This window comes from Bos mutus, chromosome 25 (assembly GCF_027580195.1).
Source record: "Bos mutus isolate GX-2022 chromosome 25, NWIPB_WYAK_1.1, whole genome shotgun sequence".
In the NCBI taxonomy this organism is placed as follows: Eukaryota; Metazoa; Chordata; class Mammalia; order Artiodactyla; family Bovidae; genus Bos; species Bos mutus.
In genome coordinates, this window is record NC_091641.1 from 29054089 (window position 1) to 29071755 (window position 17667).

General features: G+C 45.5%; 1 protein-coding gene across 6 annotated transcripts in view; it reads right to left on the bottom strand.

Moving 5' to 3' along the window:
* MRTFB (myocardin related transcription factor B) overlaps positions 1 to 17667 on the bottom strand; it is a 291761-nt gene that overhangs the window by 226144 nt on the left and 47950 nt on the right. The window lies entirely within an intron of this gene.

Consider the following 17667-nt stretch of genomic DNA (forward strand, 5'->3'; position numbering starts at 1 on the left):
AAGTCCACAGACGGATACTAAAATTTAACCAGGCAAAAGTGTGAGGAGAAACAGGATGGTCTCAAAGTATTTCCCTCCAAATATTTACTAATTACAAAGAATGAGAAGGAGATAAACACACTAAAAATGGAGAAGAACCCCAAGCAGAGGGGACACCATGTACAAAACCCTGAGCGGGCAGAGAGCTTGGGTGTTTGAGGAGATGGGGCACCGACCACCAGGACTTGGAAGAGAATCCTAAGTTGATTTGGCAGAGAACCCTAAATCCACGGCATCCTCCATCACTGCAACTACCACTGCGTTTCACATTGGTCCTCCCAACACCCCTACTCAGTGCTGGTGAATAAAACCATCAGCACCTCTACCACCAGGCCAACCCCCGCCCCCACAAAATGTGACAACACAGTATAATCATGTGCTGTGCATGTCTCCCCTGCTTCCCAAATTCATACACTGAAACTGACCCTCAGTGGGATGCTGTTAGGGAGTGGGCCTTTGGGAGGTGACTAGGTCATGAGGGTGGAGCCCCCATGGAGGTGATTAGTGCCCTGATAACAGAGACCCTGTTATGCTCCCCCACGCCTTTCACCACGTGAGGGCACAGTGAGAAGTCAGTGTCTGTGAATCTGGAAGTGGGCTGTCACCAGACACTGAATCAGCCAGCACCTTGATCTTGGACTTCCAGACTTCTGAACTGTGAGCAGTAAATGTTTGGGAGCCTCCCAGTTTATGGTATTTTTGTTATAGTGGCCAGGACAGACAAAGACAGTATAGTAAGGTTGTGTGAGGGCATGGGACATATTTCACATCAGTGGTGAAATCAATCTCTCTGCTGCTCTTTTCCTTCGAAAAATCTGATCTGAGAGGAAGAGGCCAGATTGGAAGGTCTGTTCCTTAGCAGAGCATGTCTGTGAGAGAAGAGACACGTGAGGCAACATCCAGAGCAGAGCTGGAGATTAGGAAGCTAAGAAGAAGCTGTTCTTTTAAAGAAAAAAAAAAAAGTGAAGGGACTTCCCCGGTTGGTCTAGTGGTTAAGACTCTGTGCTTCCAATGCAGGGGACATGGGTTATATCCCTGGTCAGGAAACTAAGATCCCACATGCCACACAGCACAGCCGAAAAAAAAAAAAAAATAGAGAAGAATATTGGGGGTGGGATGGGAGGAAAAAGAGGGGAAGAGAAGGATGTTCAGGGGACTTGGATGGAAGACACCGGGTACACATTTATCAGTTGTTTGTATTGAAAACTGCTTCCACATCCCAAGACCCTTGTAAAGTCTACCACACACTCAGATCTGTGTCTGGATACATGTCTGTGTGTCCATCACGCGTGTAGCTGTATGTGTGTCTAGACTACCTGAGTCTATGTGTATCTCTATGACTGTGCTTAGGCGTGTCTGTTTCTATGTGCCTCGGATTGTGCTTGTGTGTGCTTTTGTGTATATGTGAATGCTGGAAATCACAGCAAGGGGCTGAGTGCCTGCAGAGTGAAGACAAAGGATTTGCCACAAGACCCAGAGGGAGAACAAAAAGTCTGCTATGACAGGAGGCAGTTGAGGCCCAGGTGACAGTGTCAGGCCCTGAGAATCTGATGACATCTTTGCGAGGACACTGGAATTGCTCTGGGATTTGGAATGTGGGTGGGGGTGGCAAGTCAGGTCAGTACTGTCTAGAGAGTTCAGACGGCAGGACAACCTACCTCCAAATCGACACCTGGCGTGTTGGGTGTTATTTCCATTTTGCAGCTGAGAAAACCAAGTCTCACCACTATTACTTTCATGGCACCAAAGAACCTCCAGAGGCCTCTGGGTGGTTCACCCAGGGCTGGAAACCCTGGAATCACCGAGGGAGGAGAGCACTCCACTGTCAGTCTTTCTGCAGAAGAAGTCTCTAGCTGGTAGTCCTTTAACATCTGGGCAACACCTACTAATATTTTTGTAAAGAACATTTTTTTCCTTTACTAATCAATCAATGGGTACCCAGAACATCACAGCCTCATCAGGCACACTGACTGAGAACACACTCTCAAAGCTCTACATAACTAACTTCTCCAGAAACGTGATGTCACAACATTAGAACACCACCCTAATCCTAGCACCATTTTTGAGTTAATTTGTCTATCTTATCAACATAAATATGATGGCAGGGGAAGTGTCAATTTCCCGTTTGGTAGACATCTTACTCTTTGTTACCTATTTTGGAAGTGAAATAGGAAGTGTCCAACTTATTAGAAATTAACATTGAAGCCCTTTTGCGGTTTTAAAAAATTTGAGAATGTTGTGATATCGGAGGTACATCCGGGAGAGATGCTCCGTTTGTCTCCTTGCTTTTAAGTTTTTAAAAAATATTTATTTATTTGGCTGTGCCAGGTCGCAGTTGTGGCATGTGGGATCCTCAGTTGCTCGTGGCATGCACACTCTTAGTTGGGGCATCTGGGATCTAGCTCCTGACCAGGGAGTGGATCCAGGTCCCCTGCATTGGGAATGTAGAGTCTTAGCCACTGGACCATCAGAGAAGTCCCTGCTTTTAGTTTTTATTTTGCAAAAATCCAAACCTATAGCACAGTTGCAAGAACAGTAAAACAGACTCTCCTAGACTCTTCATCTACATTTATCACCATTTACATTTGTGTCATTTATGCTTTCTCTCTCTGTGTATGTGTGTGTTGGTCGCTCAGTCGTGTCCAACTCTTTGTGACCCCGTGGACTGTGGCCCACCAGGCTCTTCCGTCCATGGAATTCTCCAGGCAAGTATACTGGAGTGGGTAGCCATTCCCTTCTCCAGGGGAACTTCCTGACCCAGGGATTGAACTTGGATCTCCTGCATGGCAGGCAGATCTTTACCATCTGAGCCACCAGGGAAGCCCATATGTATGTGTATATATGCACACACATACATATACACATATATATATACACACACAAATATGCACATACACACACCTTTTAAAAAAACATTTGAGAATAAATTGCCAATGTTATGACCTTTTGTGTGTGTGTGTGATCTTTTATTCATAAATATTTCATATATCTCCTAAGAATAAGAACATTCCGTTACCTAACAAGTATCTAAAATATAGTCCATAGTCAAAGTTAGTGAATTGTCCTAGTAAAGTTATTTCTATAATTTCTGATGTTCGGGTCCTGGATCCATCCCAGAATTATATACCTTTATCTGTTATTTCTCTTAACTCCCATTTAATCTGAGACAGTTCCTTGATCTTTCATGACTTGGACCAAACTCTGCCCCTACTTATTTTTTATTACATCTCTGTGTGTGGGACTTTAGCTTCCCAACCAGGGATCTAACCCACATACCCTGCAGTGAAGCACAGAGTCCTAGCCACTAGACCGACAGGGAATTCCCCAAACTCCCGTTTCAACAAAAGAGAAAACGCAGAGCCTTGACTAGCAACAATGTCCACCTACGATGTAATCAATATTTGTTTTCTGAGTATTTTTCTTTCTGGCTATCTTCTATATACGGCCAGTGACACTGGTTTCTTACTTGTATAGTAATACATGGTTTCTCTAAATTTTTTTTTTTTTAATTAAAGTGAACTAATGTAAAAGGAAAGATTAAAGAAATAATAGAATAGGTATGTAGATCGAGTCTGAGCTTCCTCAACCTCAGCACTGTTGGCATTTGGGGCTGGAAAACTCTATATTGTGGAATGGTGAGCAGCACCCCTGGTCTCTACCCACTGGCCGCCAGAAACAAATCCCACCCTCCCTCTGGCTGTGACAACCACACATACCTCCAGACATTGCCAAAGGCCCCCTGGAAGACAAACTCACTGGCGAAGAGCCATTCCTCCAGCCCAAATCACAAGAGCAGAGTGTGAGAGGCAGAAGTTTGGGAACCCTGGAGTATAGTGGTTGCCTCTATCCCATTCAGCTCAGATGATGTTTACCAAGTGCTGGCCTTGACCTACGTGCTGGGGGCACAGAGATGACACAGTCCAGCTCTCCAGCAGCTGCTGTGAAGTCAGAAGTGGGCAGAAGAGGTCCAAGAGGCAGAAAAAATAAACCCAAGAAGAGGGAGCTGGGGAAAACTATACCATCACTAGAATTAAGTCTCCTTAGGCCTCTTGACTCTCACAACAGTTCTTCTGCCCCAGTAATTGAAGACAATCAGATCATTTCAGCCCCCTGATTAAAGGTTCCAGTAACTTCCCATCACATATAGAGTAAGATCCAAACTCCTTAAAGGACCTAAGAGACTCTGTGTGATCTAACTCCTGGCTTCCTATTCGCCCTTCATTTGCCTTGCTTCCCAGGATTCTCCTGCTCCAGCCTCTCCAGACTTTTCTCTCTCCCAAGATCGCACCATGCTCATTTCCAAATAAGACTCTGCTTTGCGCTGTCCTCAGATCTTTGTAGTGTTGGCCCCTAGTTATCAGCTTTCTGTTCATATGTCCCTTGCCCTGACCAGGAGCCCTCCCTCTCACTGTCCTGTTTGATTTCTTTTGTGCCACGTCCTGCGTCATACATTGGTGGTTGGCTGACCTGACTTGCACTGGCAGCATCCTTCTCCTTAGTGACCATCCAGGTGGAGTTGGCCATCTCACCCAGATCTGGGCAATGAGAGATGCAGGTACTGCCCCTCTCCCATCTTCCTGCTGAATCACGGGGGTGATGACTGGAGCTGTTCAGCCATTCTGTGACCATGAAGGAAAGACCAGGCAAATATTGAATTCTTGAGCCAAATAACCAGTACCAACAATCTCTTACTATCTTTTCCAGGGAGAAAAATAAATCCCTAGGGTTTACACCACTGTATTGGGTTATCTGGTGCAAGTGTTAGTCACTTGCTCGTGTACAACCCTTTGTGACTCCATGGACTGTAGCCCACCAGACTCCTCTGTCCATGGAATTCTCCAGGCAAGAATACTGGAGTGGGTAACACACTCCCTTCTCTAGGGGATAGTCCTGACCCAGGGATAGAACCTGATCTCCCGCATTGCAGGCAGATTCTTTACTGTCTGAGCCACCAGGGAACCCACTGGGTTATCTGGTACCTGCAGTCAAAAGCATCATAGCTGAAACAATTGTCTGAAACGATTGTGTTGACTTTGCTGTTTTCTTTTTGTTCACATTTTCCCCCTAGACTCTAAGTACCAAGAGACAGAAGTTCATGTCTCCTCCCATTCACTACTACATCTTCAGCCCCTAGGCACAGTGCCTGACTTGTGACATATTTTAAAAACTATTAAGCTACTTGTTCCTTCACATATAAAATAGGGACAGTCATAATACCTTGAAAGACTGTAAGGATTAACTGGGTCCAAACGCATATAATGTTCAGAGCAGGGCCTGGCACGTAATCATCGCTCAAAGGATTCCAATTATTTGTTGACTTAATGAACTAATTAATGTACGGAAGAAAGGATTCCTTCTCGATATGCTTTTGCAGCACTGTCCTTTGGCTTCCTCCTCTTCAAATGAAAGCTGTGTTTAGTTGGTGCTGACAAGTCAGGTTATTGATTAAGAAACATGACCGTGGCGGTTGGAAGAAATTCACACCATTTACTGTGAGCAACTGGATTAGCACCTTTAGGGGGTGGTGTGGGAGAGAGACATTGGCACACAAAACGGTAGAGTGCATAAAGCCTGGCATATTCCAAAGTTCAGGCCAGGAAATGCTGGAAATGAAATCTAAGATGAGAGTTTGCTGTTGTACACCGTGGGAAGAACAGAGCTGGGCTTTGCCACCAGTGCTCAAGCAAAGCCACTCAGAGGTCAGGTGGAGGTTCTGCGCACAGAGATTCAACATAACCAAAGGGGTTCGTTCATTCATTCACTCGCACAACAAAATGCTTCTTAAGCACCTACTCTGTGCCCTGTAGTGAGGGATCTGGCAAGGAAACAATGAGACCTGCCTTGCCTGCAGTGATGACAACAGGGTGTTTCCAAAAGACCCCACAATGTTTCTTCCCTAATTACCTTGTAACCATGTAGTGGCCAGTCCAAATTTCGGGTCCCCTGAATGCAGTGCATGACCAGTATAACCACTACCTAGCACTTTTCAGTGCTAAGCACTATGCTGAGACCACTTTACTAAGCACAGCAAAACTCATTTGCTAGAAACCTACTGAACACCCACTTTCTTCTTCCCTAGTAATTAAAAAACCCCTCATTTTTATTCAGAGTAACAACAAAGAGCACATATCCTCAAATAAAATTGGCACCCAGCTTTTGCTATTAGCACCCAAACACACATCCTAATGAATACGAGGCATTCTTTTGTTTACTTCTCACAAGTCAGTGAAGTAGGAGTTAATATTATCCCTTTTATACAGTGGAGCAAACTGAGGTTCAGAGAGTTTAAGTGATTTCCCGAAGGTTATACAGTTTTCAGCTGATGGGGTAGAATGTCAACCTGGTCAGTTTGATTCTAGAACCTATGCACTCTGTACTTTTAAAATCTATTTCCATGTGTACAGATAGCATCGCTCAGTCGTGTCCGACTCTGCGACCCCATAGACTGTAGCCTACCAGGCTCCTCCGTCCATGGGATTTTCCAGGCAAGAGTACTGGAGTGGGTTGCCATTTCCTTCTCTAGAGGATCTTCCCGACCCAGGGATGGAACCCAGGTCTCCTGCACTGTAGGCAGACGCTTTACCATCTGAGCCACCAGGGAAGCCTAGCATGTATATACATCTCCCATTTAACCCTCCCAAGACCTTTGGTAGGTAGAGTAACAGGTGAAAGTCGCTTAGTCGTGTCTGACTCTTTGCAACCCCATGGACTATACAGTCCACGGAATTCTCCAGGCCAGAATACTGGAGTAGGTAGCCTTTCTCTTCTCCAGGGGATCTTCCCAACTCAGGGATCAAACCCAGGTCTCCTGCATTGAAGGCAGATTCTTTACCAGCTGAGCCACAAGGGAAGCCCAGAGTAACAGGTAAGATTTTCAATTATCTACTGACTTACATCTCCTATCAGTCAACTGGCTTCCTTCCTTGAGCCACTCGCCTGTCTACTCCTAAGGGTCACCCTCTTCCAATCCAGTGGAGTGCAGACTGTAGAAGAGGGACAGAGGCCAGAAGCCATCAGCTGTGCTGGAATGTCCATTTAGGCAGGACCCATATGAGAGGATTGTTAGATACGGTGCAGAAAAAGCCCAGAGCAGAAGAATTTTGCTTCATTTCTCATATATAGAGAGAAGAAGCAACATTTCCCATATGACTTTGAGAAGAGATGACATTAAAACAAAATCAGTACACCCTATTGGTTAGGTAGAGGGAAGGTTTGAATTTTGCATCCAGAAAGTTCCACGTGTCCTGTGGGGGGATTCAGAAAATAGCTGACAGTTCTCTTGGGTGAGATTGATAGGAGTTGCCATGGGAGAGATGAAGTGGCTCCAAGACTGAGAGTTACCAGGTGACCAGAGAAGACCAGGGGCACACGGGTGTGGCAACCAGACCCCAGATGGAAATTCAGCACCATAAAGGGCTGGGGTAGGGCTGGACACGCACCTTGAGTGCACTGAGCTGACCACCAAATGTCCCAATCCCGGCCTGCTGGGAGAGTGACCAGCAAAATGGGAATAAAAGATGCTACCTCGCAGGATTATGAGCATAAATGGAGGGTCAGAGCCAGGAAGGAGCATAACAAAGGTCACACACGAAACATGGGCCCTCAAAACTCAGCCGCCTTTCCCCCTTCTGTCTTGTCATGGATGCTGCCATGAAGGATGCCTGGAGCCACTGGGACCTCGATGGCATCTCAGTGACAGGAAAGGAACAGACAGACTTCATTTGAATGAACTTGGACCTGACTTCCTGCTGGTGTCACCAATCAGTATGGATTGAGAATTAGTAGATTGATTAACACAATAAATGAATGAGTGAATGAATAGCGAAAGTCTTTGCTGGAAACTATGGGAATCCTGGACCACCTGACTTGCCTCTTAAGAAACCTGTATGCAGGTCAGCAAGCAACAGTTAGAACTGGACATGGAAAACAGACTGGTTCCAAATAGGAAAAGGAATACGTCAAGGCTGTATATTGTCACCCTGCTTATTTAACTTCTATGCAGAGTACATCATGAGAAACACTGGGCTGGAGGAAGCACAAGCTGGAATCAAGATTGATGGGAGAAATATCAATAACCTCAGATATGCAGATGACACTACCATTATGGCAGAAAATGAAGAAGAACTAAAGAGCGTCTTGATGAAAGTGAAAGAGGAGAGTGAAAAAGTTGGCTTAAAGCTCAACATTCAGAAAACGAAGATCATGGCATCCGGTCCCATCACTTCAAGGCAAATAGATGGGGAAACAGTGGAAACAGTGGCTGATTTTATTTTTCTGGACTCCAAAATCACTGCAGATGGTGATTGCAGCCATGAAATTAAAAGACGCTTATTCCTTGGAAGGAAAGTTATGACCAACCTAGATAGCATATTAAAAAACAGAGACATTACTTTGTCAACAAAGGTCCAGCTAGTCAAGGCTACAGTTTTTCCAGTGGTCATGTATGGATGTGAGAGTTGGACTGTGAAGAAAGCGGAGTGCCAAAGAATTGATGCTTTTGAACTGTGGTGTTGGAGAAGACTCTTGAGAGTCCCTTGGACTGCAAGGACATCCAATCAGTCCATCCTAAAAGAGATCAGTCCTGGGTGTTCATTGGAGGGACTGATGTTGAAGCTGAAACTCCAATACTTTGGCCACCTCATGCAAAGAGCTGACTCATTTGAAAAGACCCTGATGCTGGGAAAGATTGAGGGCAGGAGGAGAAGGGGACAACAGAGGATGAGATGTTTGGATGGCATCACTGACTGAATGGACATGAGTTTGGGTGGACTCTGGGAGTTGGTGATGGACAAGGAGGCCTGGCGTGCTGCAGTTTATGGGGTCGCAAAGAGTTGGACACGACTGAGTGACTGAACTGAGCTGATGGGAGTCATGGAAACCTTTAAGATGTTATCTTTAGGGATTTCCCTGATGGTCCAGTGATTAAGCATCACCTGCCAATGCAGGAGACATGAGTTCAAAACCTAGTTCAATCCCTAGTCGGGAGCAAAGATCCCACATGCTGCAGGGCAACTAAGCCCCTGCGGTGCAACTACTGAAGTCTGCTTACTCTAGAGCCCATGCTCCACAGCTAGAGAAAGCCCCCGCACCATAATGAAGAAACAGTACAGCCAAAAAAAGAAAAGATAGTGTCTTTAGAGACAGTCATATGCATTAAAAACATATTATAGGAGAGAAGAAACAGTTAAGTGTAGGTTTCTTTTTCCAGCACAGAGCTGCGGGGGCTTAAAGAAAGGAGGTCAGCCATTGCTGGAGCGGATAGGAAAGGCCTTCCATGGACATTCCACTAACTGATGTCATATGAGGCTCTGGCATGCTTTTGGCAGGATCACCTAAATAGCAGAGGGAGTCACTTTTCGGGCTCAGTTCAGATGTTACCTACTCCAGGAAGACCTCCCTGATACCCCCAGCTTGTTAGGCACCTCCTCTGTGCTCCTGTCTATCACTGCACTATTATACTAAGCTGTGGTTCTCTCAGTTGAAGGTGAATTCTTAGAGACAAGGTTCTGTCTCCCTTCATCTCTCCGTGTCCTTAAAACCTAGAGTCTGGCCCCAGGCGGGTACTCAGGAAATAACAAGAGCCATTTAGTGAGTGCTTTCCAAGTACAAAGCACTAACGTGCTTTAGAGGCCAATGTCCTTGACTCGCAATAACCCCAGGAGCCAGGGTGGCCTTCTCTTGCCCTTGACAGGTAAGAAAGTGGAGGCTCAGAGGAGCTAAGAAGCTTTCTGTCTCTTCCTCATTCTGCACCCTTCTTTGCCAGAGTGCCTGGCCTAAATTCTTGAGGTCTGGGGAACAGAATGGAAGCTCAGAGTGACGGGGCAGTCTGGCTGGGTGGGTGGCTGGCTGGGTGGGTAGGAAGATGGAACAATGAATGGAAGATGGAACAATGAAGAAGGAGCACATGTTAGCAATTGGCATCTGTGCCGGCCAGACACCAGGCGTCCTCCCAGACCACCCGGGAGAGCTGCCTGGCGGCCTCCACGAGGAGTGTGAGCCACGTGCCCCACAGGCGCCATCTGCTCACTGATTTGGAACAAATGGGTGCAAGGGAGTGTGTGCTGTTAGATACGTGGTGCTTCTGGCAGAAAGAATTTGGGGGAGAAAACAACTTTGAAATCACAAACATATGGAAGTGTGTGGAGGTGAGCTGATGTGGAAGCCAGTGATGCAGAAATATCAGCACCAAGAGCCAAGAGGGGAGAGAAGTCCAGCACCCTGTTACACGGCCAATTTTTAAAATAAAGTAAAAACAAAATAAAAATAAAGTAAGGTAAATTAAAATAAAGTAATATAAAATAAAGGTAAATTAAAATACAAACAAGGTAAGGTAAGATAAAAGTAAGGCATCCTAGGTGGTACAGTGGTAAAGAATCTGCCTGCCATTGCAGGAGATGCAAGAGACTGGGGTTAGATCTCTGGGTTTGGAAGATCCCCTGGAGCAGGAAATGGAAACCCACTCCAGTATTCTTGCCTGGGCAATTCTATGGATCAGGAGCCTTGCAGGCTACAGTCCATGGAGTCGCAAAGAGTCAGACTCGACTGAGCACGCGCGCACACACAAATACAAAATAAACTAAAATTAAATTAAAATAAATTAAAAGTAAGGTAAAGAAAAATAAACGAAGGTAAAATAAAATAAAACAAAACAGAGCCACAGTTTTGCTTTTCGAGGGAGCCTCAGACAGACTCCAGAAGTCCCCAGGGGACCTGTGCCTTTGTGGCCTTTCCTGGCCACACTCCGGGCTACCCGTAAATCTGACCTTCTTCACGGCCAGGAGGCCTCAAGAGCCTGGAGGCTCACCGGAGCAAACAACTTCACAAAAACAATCTGTCCCATAAACAAAGTCGGTGGAAAGCGGCCAGCCTCACACAATGGAGCTAATCTTCTGGGCACACATTTCCCGTCCAGGGTATTAGCTGAGACACCGCTTCCTCCTAGGTGGAGGTAACGCCACTCGGCCTGGGGATCCAAGAACAATACTGCTCTGTAGATTCCCCCCTTGTCAGAGGCAGAACAGGCAGGAATTCAGAAACAAGGAGCTGCTCGTCCCCCTTCCTTTCTTTTCTTAAAGAAGCACGGCAGGTTTAAAGGCAGGTCACAGACTGAGAAGAGCATGGAACTATGGACCCACCACGCTGGGCTCCGGCTCAGCTTCACTACTGACTAGCCCTGGGCTTTAGGGCAAGTGACTTAATCTCCCAGAACTATATTTTCTCCACTGCTCAAGTGGGATTATGTAAAATGTCCAGCTTCTCTCAACTCAGGAAGGTATAAAATTAAAATGTCGAATGGTCACCATCAAAAAAAACAGAAAATAACATGTGTTGGTGAAGATGTAGAGAATTTGAAACACTTGGGCACTGTTGAGGGGAATGTAACATGGAGAACAGAATGACGTTCCGTAAAATATTAATATTAAAAATAAAATTATTGTGAGATCCAGCAGTCCCACTTCTGGGTATATATCCAAAAGAATTAAAATAAGAGATATGTATATGTCTATGTTCACAGCAGCATTATTCACAATAGCCTGTAGGTGGAAGCAATCCACATATCCATCTGCGGATGAAAGGACAAACAAAACTTAGTATATCCACACAACGGAATATTATTCAGCCTCAAAAAATAAGGAAAACCTGTCATATACTACAACAAGGATGAAACCTGAGGACCTCTGCTAGGGAAATAAACCAGTTATAAAAAGACAAATACTGTATACTTCCACCTAAATGAGTTATCTAAAGCAGCCAAACTCAAAACAACAGAGTAGAATGGCAGGTACCAGGGGCTGGGAGGAGGGAGAAAAGGAAGCTATTGGCCAACTGAGTAGAGTTTCAGTTTTGCAAGGTGAAATTCAAGTTCTAGACAGCTGTTGCACAGTTATGTGAAGAGAACTAACATGACCAAACTGTACACAAAATAATTAAGGTGGTGAATTTTATGTTATGTGTTTCTTGTGTGTGTGTGTTACTTGCTCAGTCGTGTCTGACTCTTTGTGACCCCTGGGCTATAGCCCGCCAGGCTCCTCTGTCCATGGGATTCTCCAGGCAAGAGTACTGGAGTGGGTAGCCATTTTCTTCTCCAGGGGATCTTCCTGACCCAGGGGGATTGAACCTGGGTCTCCTGCATTGCAAACAGATTCTTTACCACTGAGTCACCAGGGAAGCCTTATGTGTTTCTTACCATAACTAAAACATTGAGATACCATTTCTCTATCCATTAGATTGGCAAAAATTAAAAAAAAAAGTCTGGGGGACTTCCCTGGTGGTCCAGTGGTGAAGAATCTGCCTTCCAATACAGGGGACATGAGTTTGATCCCTAATAGGGGAACTAAGATCCCACACGCTTCAGAGTGACTAAACCCATGGAGCTCGCGTGTTCTAGAGCCTGTTTGCCACAGCAAAGACTCAGTGCAGCCCAAATTTTTTAAAGAATGAAAATGTCTGGCAACATCAAGAGTTAGTAATATCGTGAGGCAGTGGAAATACTTTTGTGAGGGAGTGTCATTCAGTAAAATCAGTTTAACTGTTGTAAAGGGCAATTGGCCACATTTAGCAAAATATGAAACACACATATGCTACACTTCACCAATTTCTCTTCTCATTATCTATCCTAAGACATGTATAAAGATGTTTTAGCCATTGTTATAAAAGCAAAAAATTGGAAGCAATCTAAATGGCTGTTAATAGGGGAGTGGATAAATGAAAACGCACCTGGTAATTTAAGGGAATGAACAAGATCTATTTAGGGCAATATAGATTGACCTCAAGCAATTATCGATGGGGGAAAAAAAGCAGATTATATATTTATGTATATTAATAATATGTGTGTGTTAGTTGCTCAGTCATGTTTGATTCTGTGTGACCTCATGGACTGTAGCTTGCCAGGCTCCTCTGTCCATGGAATTCTCCAGGGAAGAATTCTCCAAGGTTGCCATTCTCTTCTCCAGGGGATCTTTCTGATCCAGGGATCAAACTCGGGTCGCCTGCAGGTGGACTGTTCACTGTTTGAGCCACCAGGGAAGCCTCCGCATTAATAGCACATCACTTATAATTTAAATGAACACAAAACATCAATATCTATTTTCTCTGTATACAGATATAGATAAGGTAACCAGGACTGTGTCAGTCTCCGAGCTAGCCCTCAGTGATCCCTGGCTGCTGGGACTCATGCCCTTGTGTGGTTCCTTCCCACAAGAAATAGGGCGGGCTTGTGCCCCGTTCATCCCACAGTCTCCTAATAGGACACTGTGGAAATGACAGTGGATGGCTTCTGAGGCTAGGACACCAGACACTGTGGCTTCCTCCTTGCTCTCTTGTTTTCTCTATTGCTCATTCTGGAGGAAGCCAGCCGCCATGCGGTGAGGATGCTCAAGCAGCCACATGACAAGCAACGGAGGGCTCCCTGCAATAGCCAGTGACAAGTTGATTCACCTTCAAGATGTATATCCACCAGTGACAGTCATGCCTTTAGGCAATGGCTTATGAGAAACCTTGAACTTGAACTTCTCAGCTAGCTTGTTTCTTAATTCCTGACTTATAGAAACTATAATGTAATAAATGTGAGTTGTTTTAACCCACTAGGTTTGAGGGTAGCTTGTTACACAGTGACAGGTAGCTAATACAGATATGGTCTCACGCCTATGGCTTTGTGCCTGAGGCCCGCTTTCTGTTTGTTCTGGCAAGTGTCAGAAAGGCATTAGAGGCACAGTAGTACTGAGCCAAATACTTTCTTCCTTAAGTAATCAGAACAATTGATTGTTCTTTAAGGCTTATTTCTGCATTTGATATAAAGTTAATTCAACCAGCAGCAGGAGTTCATAGTTTGGGAAACACTGATCTGGTCTGTGATGGGCTTAATTGGGCCCCCTACCCAAATTCATATGTTAAAATCCTATCCCCCAATATCTCAGCATGTACTATGTGTGGAGATGGGGTCTTTAAAGAGGTAATCGAGTTAAAGTGAGGTTCTTAGGGTGGGCTCTAATCCAGTATGACTGGTGTCCTTACAAAAAGGTTAGGACACAGACACACAGAGAGGGACAACCATGGGAAGACACAGGGAGAAGATGGCCATCTACAAGCCAAGGACAGAACTCTCACCAGGACCTGACCATGATGGCACCCTGATCTTGGACTTCCAGACTCCAGAATAGTGAGAAAATAAATTTCTGGGGGCTTCCCTGGTGGCTCAGTGATAAAGAATCTATCTGGCAATGCAGGAGACATCAGTTTGATCCCTGGTCTGGGAGGATCCCACATGCCACAGAGCAACTAAACTGGGGCACGACTACTGAGCTGGTGCTCTAGAACCCAGGAGCGGCAACGACTGAAGCCCACGAGCCCTAGAGCCGGTACCCCGCTACAAGAGAAGCCACCACGAGAAGCCCACAACCCACCACTAGCAGTACCCCGGCCCTCCACAACCAGAGAAAAGCTTGAGCAGCAATGAAGACCAAGCATAGCCAAAGATAAATAGAATTATTTAAAATGTTTTTTCTGTTGTTTAAGCTTTCTATTGATGGTACTTTGTTTGGTAGCCCTAGCACACTGAAACACAGTCTAACATATTTGCTTTACAAATAATGACCCTCGATCTAAAGAGTGGAAGTGACTTGACCAACGTCACAGAGAGAATACAAAGCAGAACAGCAATGAGAGCCCATATCTCCTAACTGGAGTCCATGGGTTCTTCCAAAAAGTGAGAATTCTCAGAAAATGCTTGTTGGCATCATTTGAGCTCCATGTTCATGATGGACCCACTGCTCTCAGTCTCTGTCACTTCTGCCTCATGGGCTGCAATTTCCAATAACCAGTTCTAGTTTGACTTTCTCATTCCAGGTTCACCTCCCGTCAGAAGAGCAGCCAGTTGGAGAATTGTACTGTTTTCCAGGAAGTGATGATGACAAGCTTTAGAGCACCCAACGTGAAGATGGTGGCCAGAAGGTTATGAACTTTCAGAATTCAGAAAAGTATATTAAGAGGTAATAAAAAAAAAGGTCTCACCTCTATGGAAAGAGAAACTCTCTCAATAGAAGACACCCCTCCCCCACATAAAAATCTCCTTCCTGCACACACATTTCCAATTACCTCTGGACAACACCATCTGGGGGCTCCCCAACAGCTAAAACTTGACAAGCTCAACATGAAATCAGCTTCCCTTGAAATATCTGTCTACCACAGCCCTGACTTTCATTTCATGTCATTACCATAACAATAACAGTCATCTGCCACCTCCTGAGCGCCAGCAACATGTCAGGTAATTTACACGAATCATCCATCACTCAGACTCAATCACGGGAAGTGGGGATCATCACTGCCCTTCTGCAGATGAGGTCACCCAGGCTTCCAACCATGACGTGGTCGCTCATCTTCTGAGGGGCAGAGCTGGGACAGAGCCGTGCCCGTCTGACTCCAAGGCAAAAGCGGTGGCCCACCAGCCACATCTGGCCTGCAGATGTGTTTTGTTTGGTCTCAGCAGTGGGCTTTTGTTGCTTTTTTGTTTTTAATCTTAATTAGTTGCTAGCATGAAAACGTCAGGACATTTCACATAAAAAGCCAGATTTCTGGAATCTCCAGAAAAAAGTAAGAGAGAGAAAGAGAAAGATGATTTGTTAGCATAAGCTTGAGGCAATCATTAACTTCTCTGGACTCAGTAGGCGCAGTAAAAAGGAGGCAGCTGCTACTCAGCACTAGAGAGTGTTTGGAGGTGGGGTAGGGGCTGGCCCGGCGTGTCAGGATACTAGGAATGGCCAATGTCTTCTGTCCACTCCTGAGGGACCAGGAACATGCTCAGTGGAGCTGGGATTCTGTCCCTGCCCAGACTCTGAAACAGTTAGCCTGTGAAACCCCAGGCTATGAGATGTAGGTAATCCAGGGACCAGTTACCTAGGAATTGGTCTCTGTCCCCTGCTAGACTGTGAGGATAGCATTCAGGACTCATCCTTTCTCTGTCTCCCCAGGAGTGGTCCCATACATAAAAGTTAGTTTATAGCCTGCTTGCTTCTCTGTTCACTACTAGAAGTGGCAAAGAATTAGGGTAAAATAAAATAATACACACATAAACCCTCTGATCTACAAATTCCTCTCTGATGCATTTACCTAAAAAACACATTCACCTGCATGCAGAAATCACACATGTCCGAAGACACTCATAGCAGTATAAGAGCAGAAGAATGGATGCTGGTCAAATATCTTTGGGCATGACTATCAACCAGATGCTTATGTGGGGGATGGTGATGTGGTGAGTGGAGCACAGACGCTGAGTCAAGATTCCAAGTGTGTGTGGCCTCAGGAAGGTCACCACAGAGCCTCAGTTTCCTCATCAGGAAAGTGGGTCGGGATAGTACCTACATCATGGAGTCACTGAGCATTAGTATATGATGAATATTTAGGAAAGTGTCTGGCGCACATATTAGTAACATGATTTAAGTGTATTGGGGCATCTCAGGTGGCACTAGCAGTAAAGAATCTGCCTGCCAATGCAGGAGACATAAGAGACGCAGGTTCAATCCCTGGGTTGTGAAGATCCCCAGGAGGAGGAAATGGCAACGTGCTCCAGTATTCTTGCCAGGATAATTCCATGGACAGAGGAACCTGAAGGGTTATAGTCGATGGGGCTGTAAAGAGTCAGACATGACTGAGTGACTGAGCATACTAGAATAGAATAATAACAAAGCGTGTTAGGAGATGTGATAGAAGTTATACCAGCATTACTGTTGCTCCATAGTCATCAAAAGGCAAAACGCAGACCCTCATTTTGCACTAAGTCTATATAAACTGCCTATTTAACAAATACCTACATTTTCAAGAAAGAAGGACAGGAAGGATGCTGTGGAGCAGATCAGTTGGAATAAAAGTAGATTTGGGGGTCAGAAGATTCATTCCAGGGATCTGCCACCTCTCTCCCTTCCCCTCACTGAAACAGGCTGATTATGGGTTGAATTGTGTCCCCCTAAAGAGGCTGAGGTCCTAATCCCCAGTTCCTGTGAATATGACCTTATTTGGGAATAGTCTGCTGATCTTCCCTGGTGGCTCAGATGGTAAAGAGTCTGCCAGCAATGCAGGAGACCTGAGTTCAATCCCTGGGTTGGGAAGATCCCCTGGAGAAGGAAATAGCTACGCACTCCAGTATTCTTGCTTGGGAAATCCCATGGTCAGAGGAGCCTGGCGGGTTACAGTCCACAGGGTTGGAAACAGTCAGATAAGGCTTAGTGATTAAACAGCAACAAACACAGGTAAGGTGCAGTGGGACGTGATGACAGTGGGCCCCAATTCCCTGAGACCGGTGTCCTTGTGAAAAGGGGGTTTAGACACAGAGACCGAAACACACAGAGGGAAGACCACAGGAGGACACAGGAAGTGCACGTCTATAAACCAAGGGCCAAGTGTGGCTACCAGAGCAGAAAGAGGCCTGGGACACGTTTCCTTCCCAGCCTTGGAAGAAACCAACCCTACCAACACCTTGACCTTGGACCTGTAGCCTCCAGAAGGTAAGACAGCACATTTCTGTTGTTTAAGTCACGGTTGGTGGTACTGGGCCACAGTAGCACTCAGCGACTAAGATAAGGCCTGAATGGCAAGGCCCTGGTCTGGGCCATCTCTGTCCTTGTGGTTCCTGGCGAG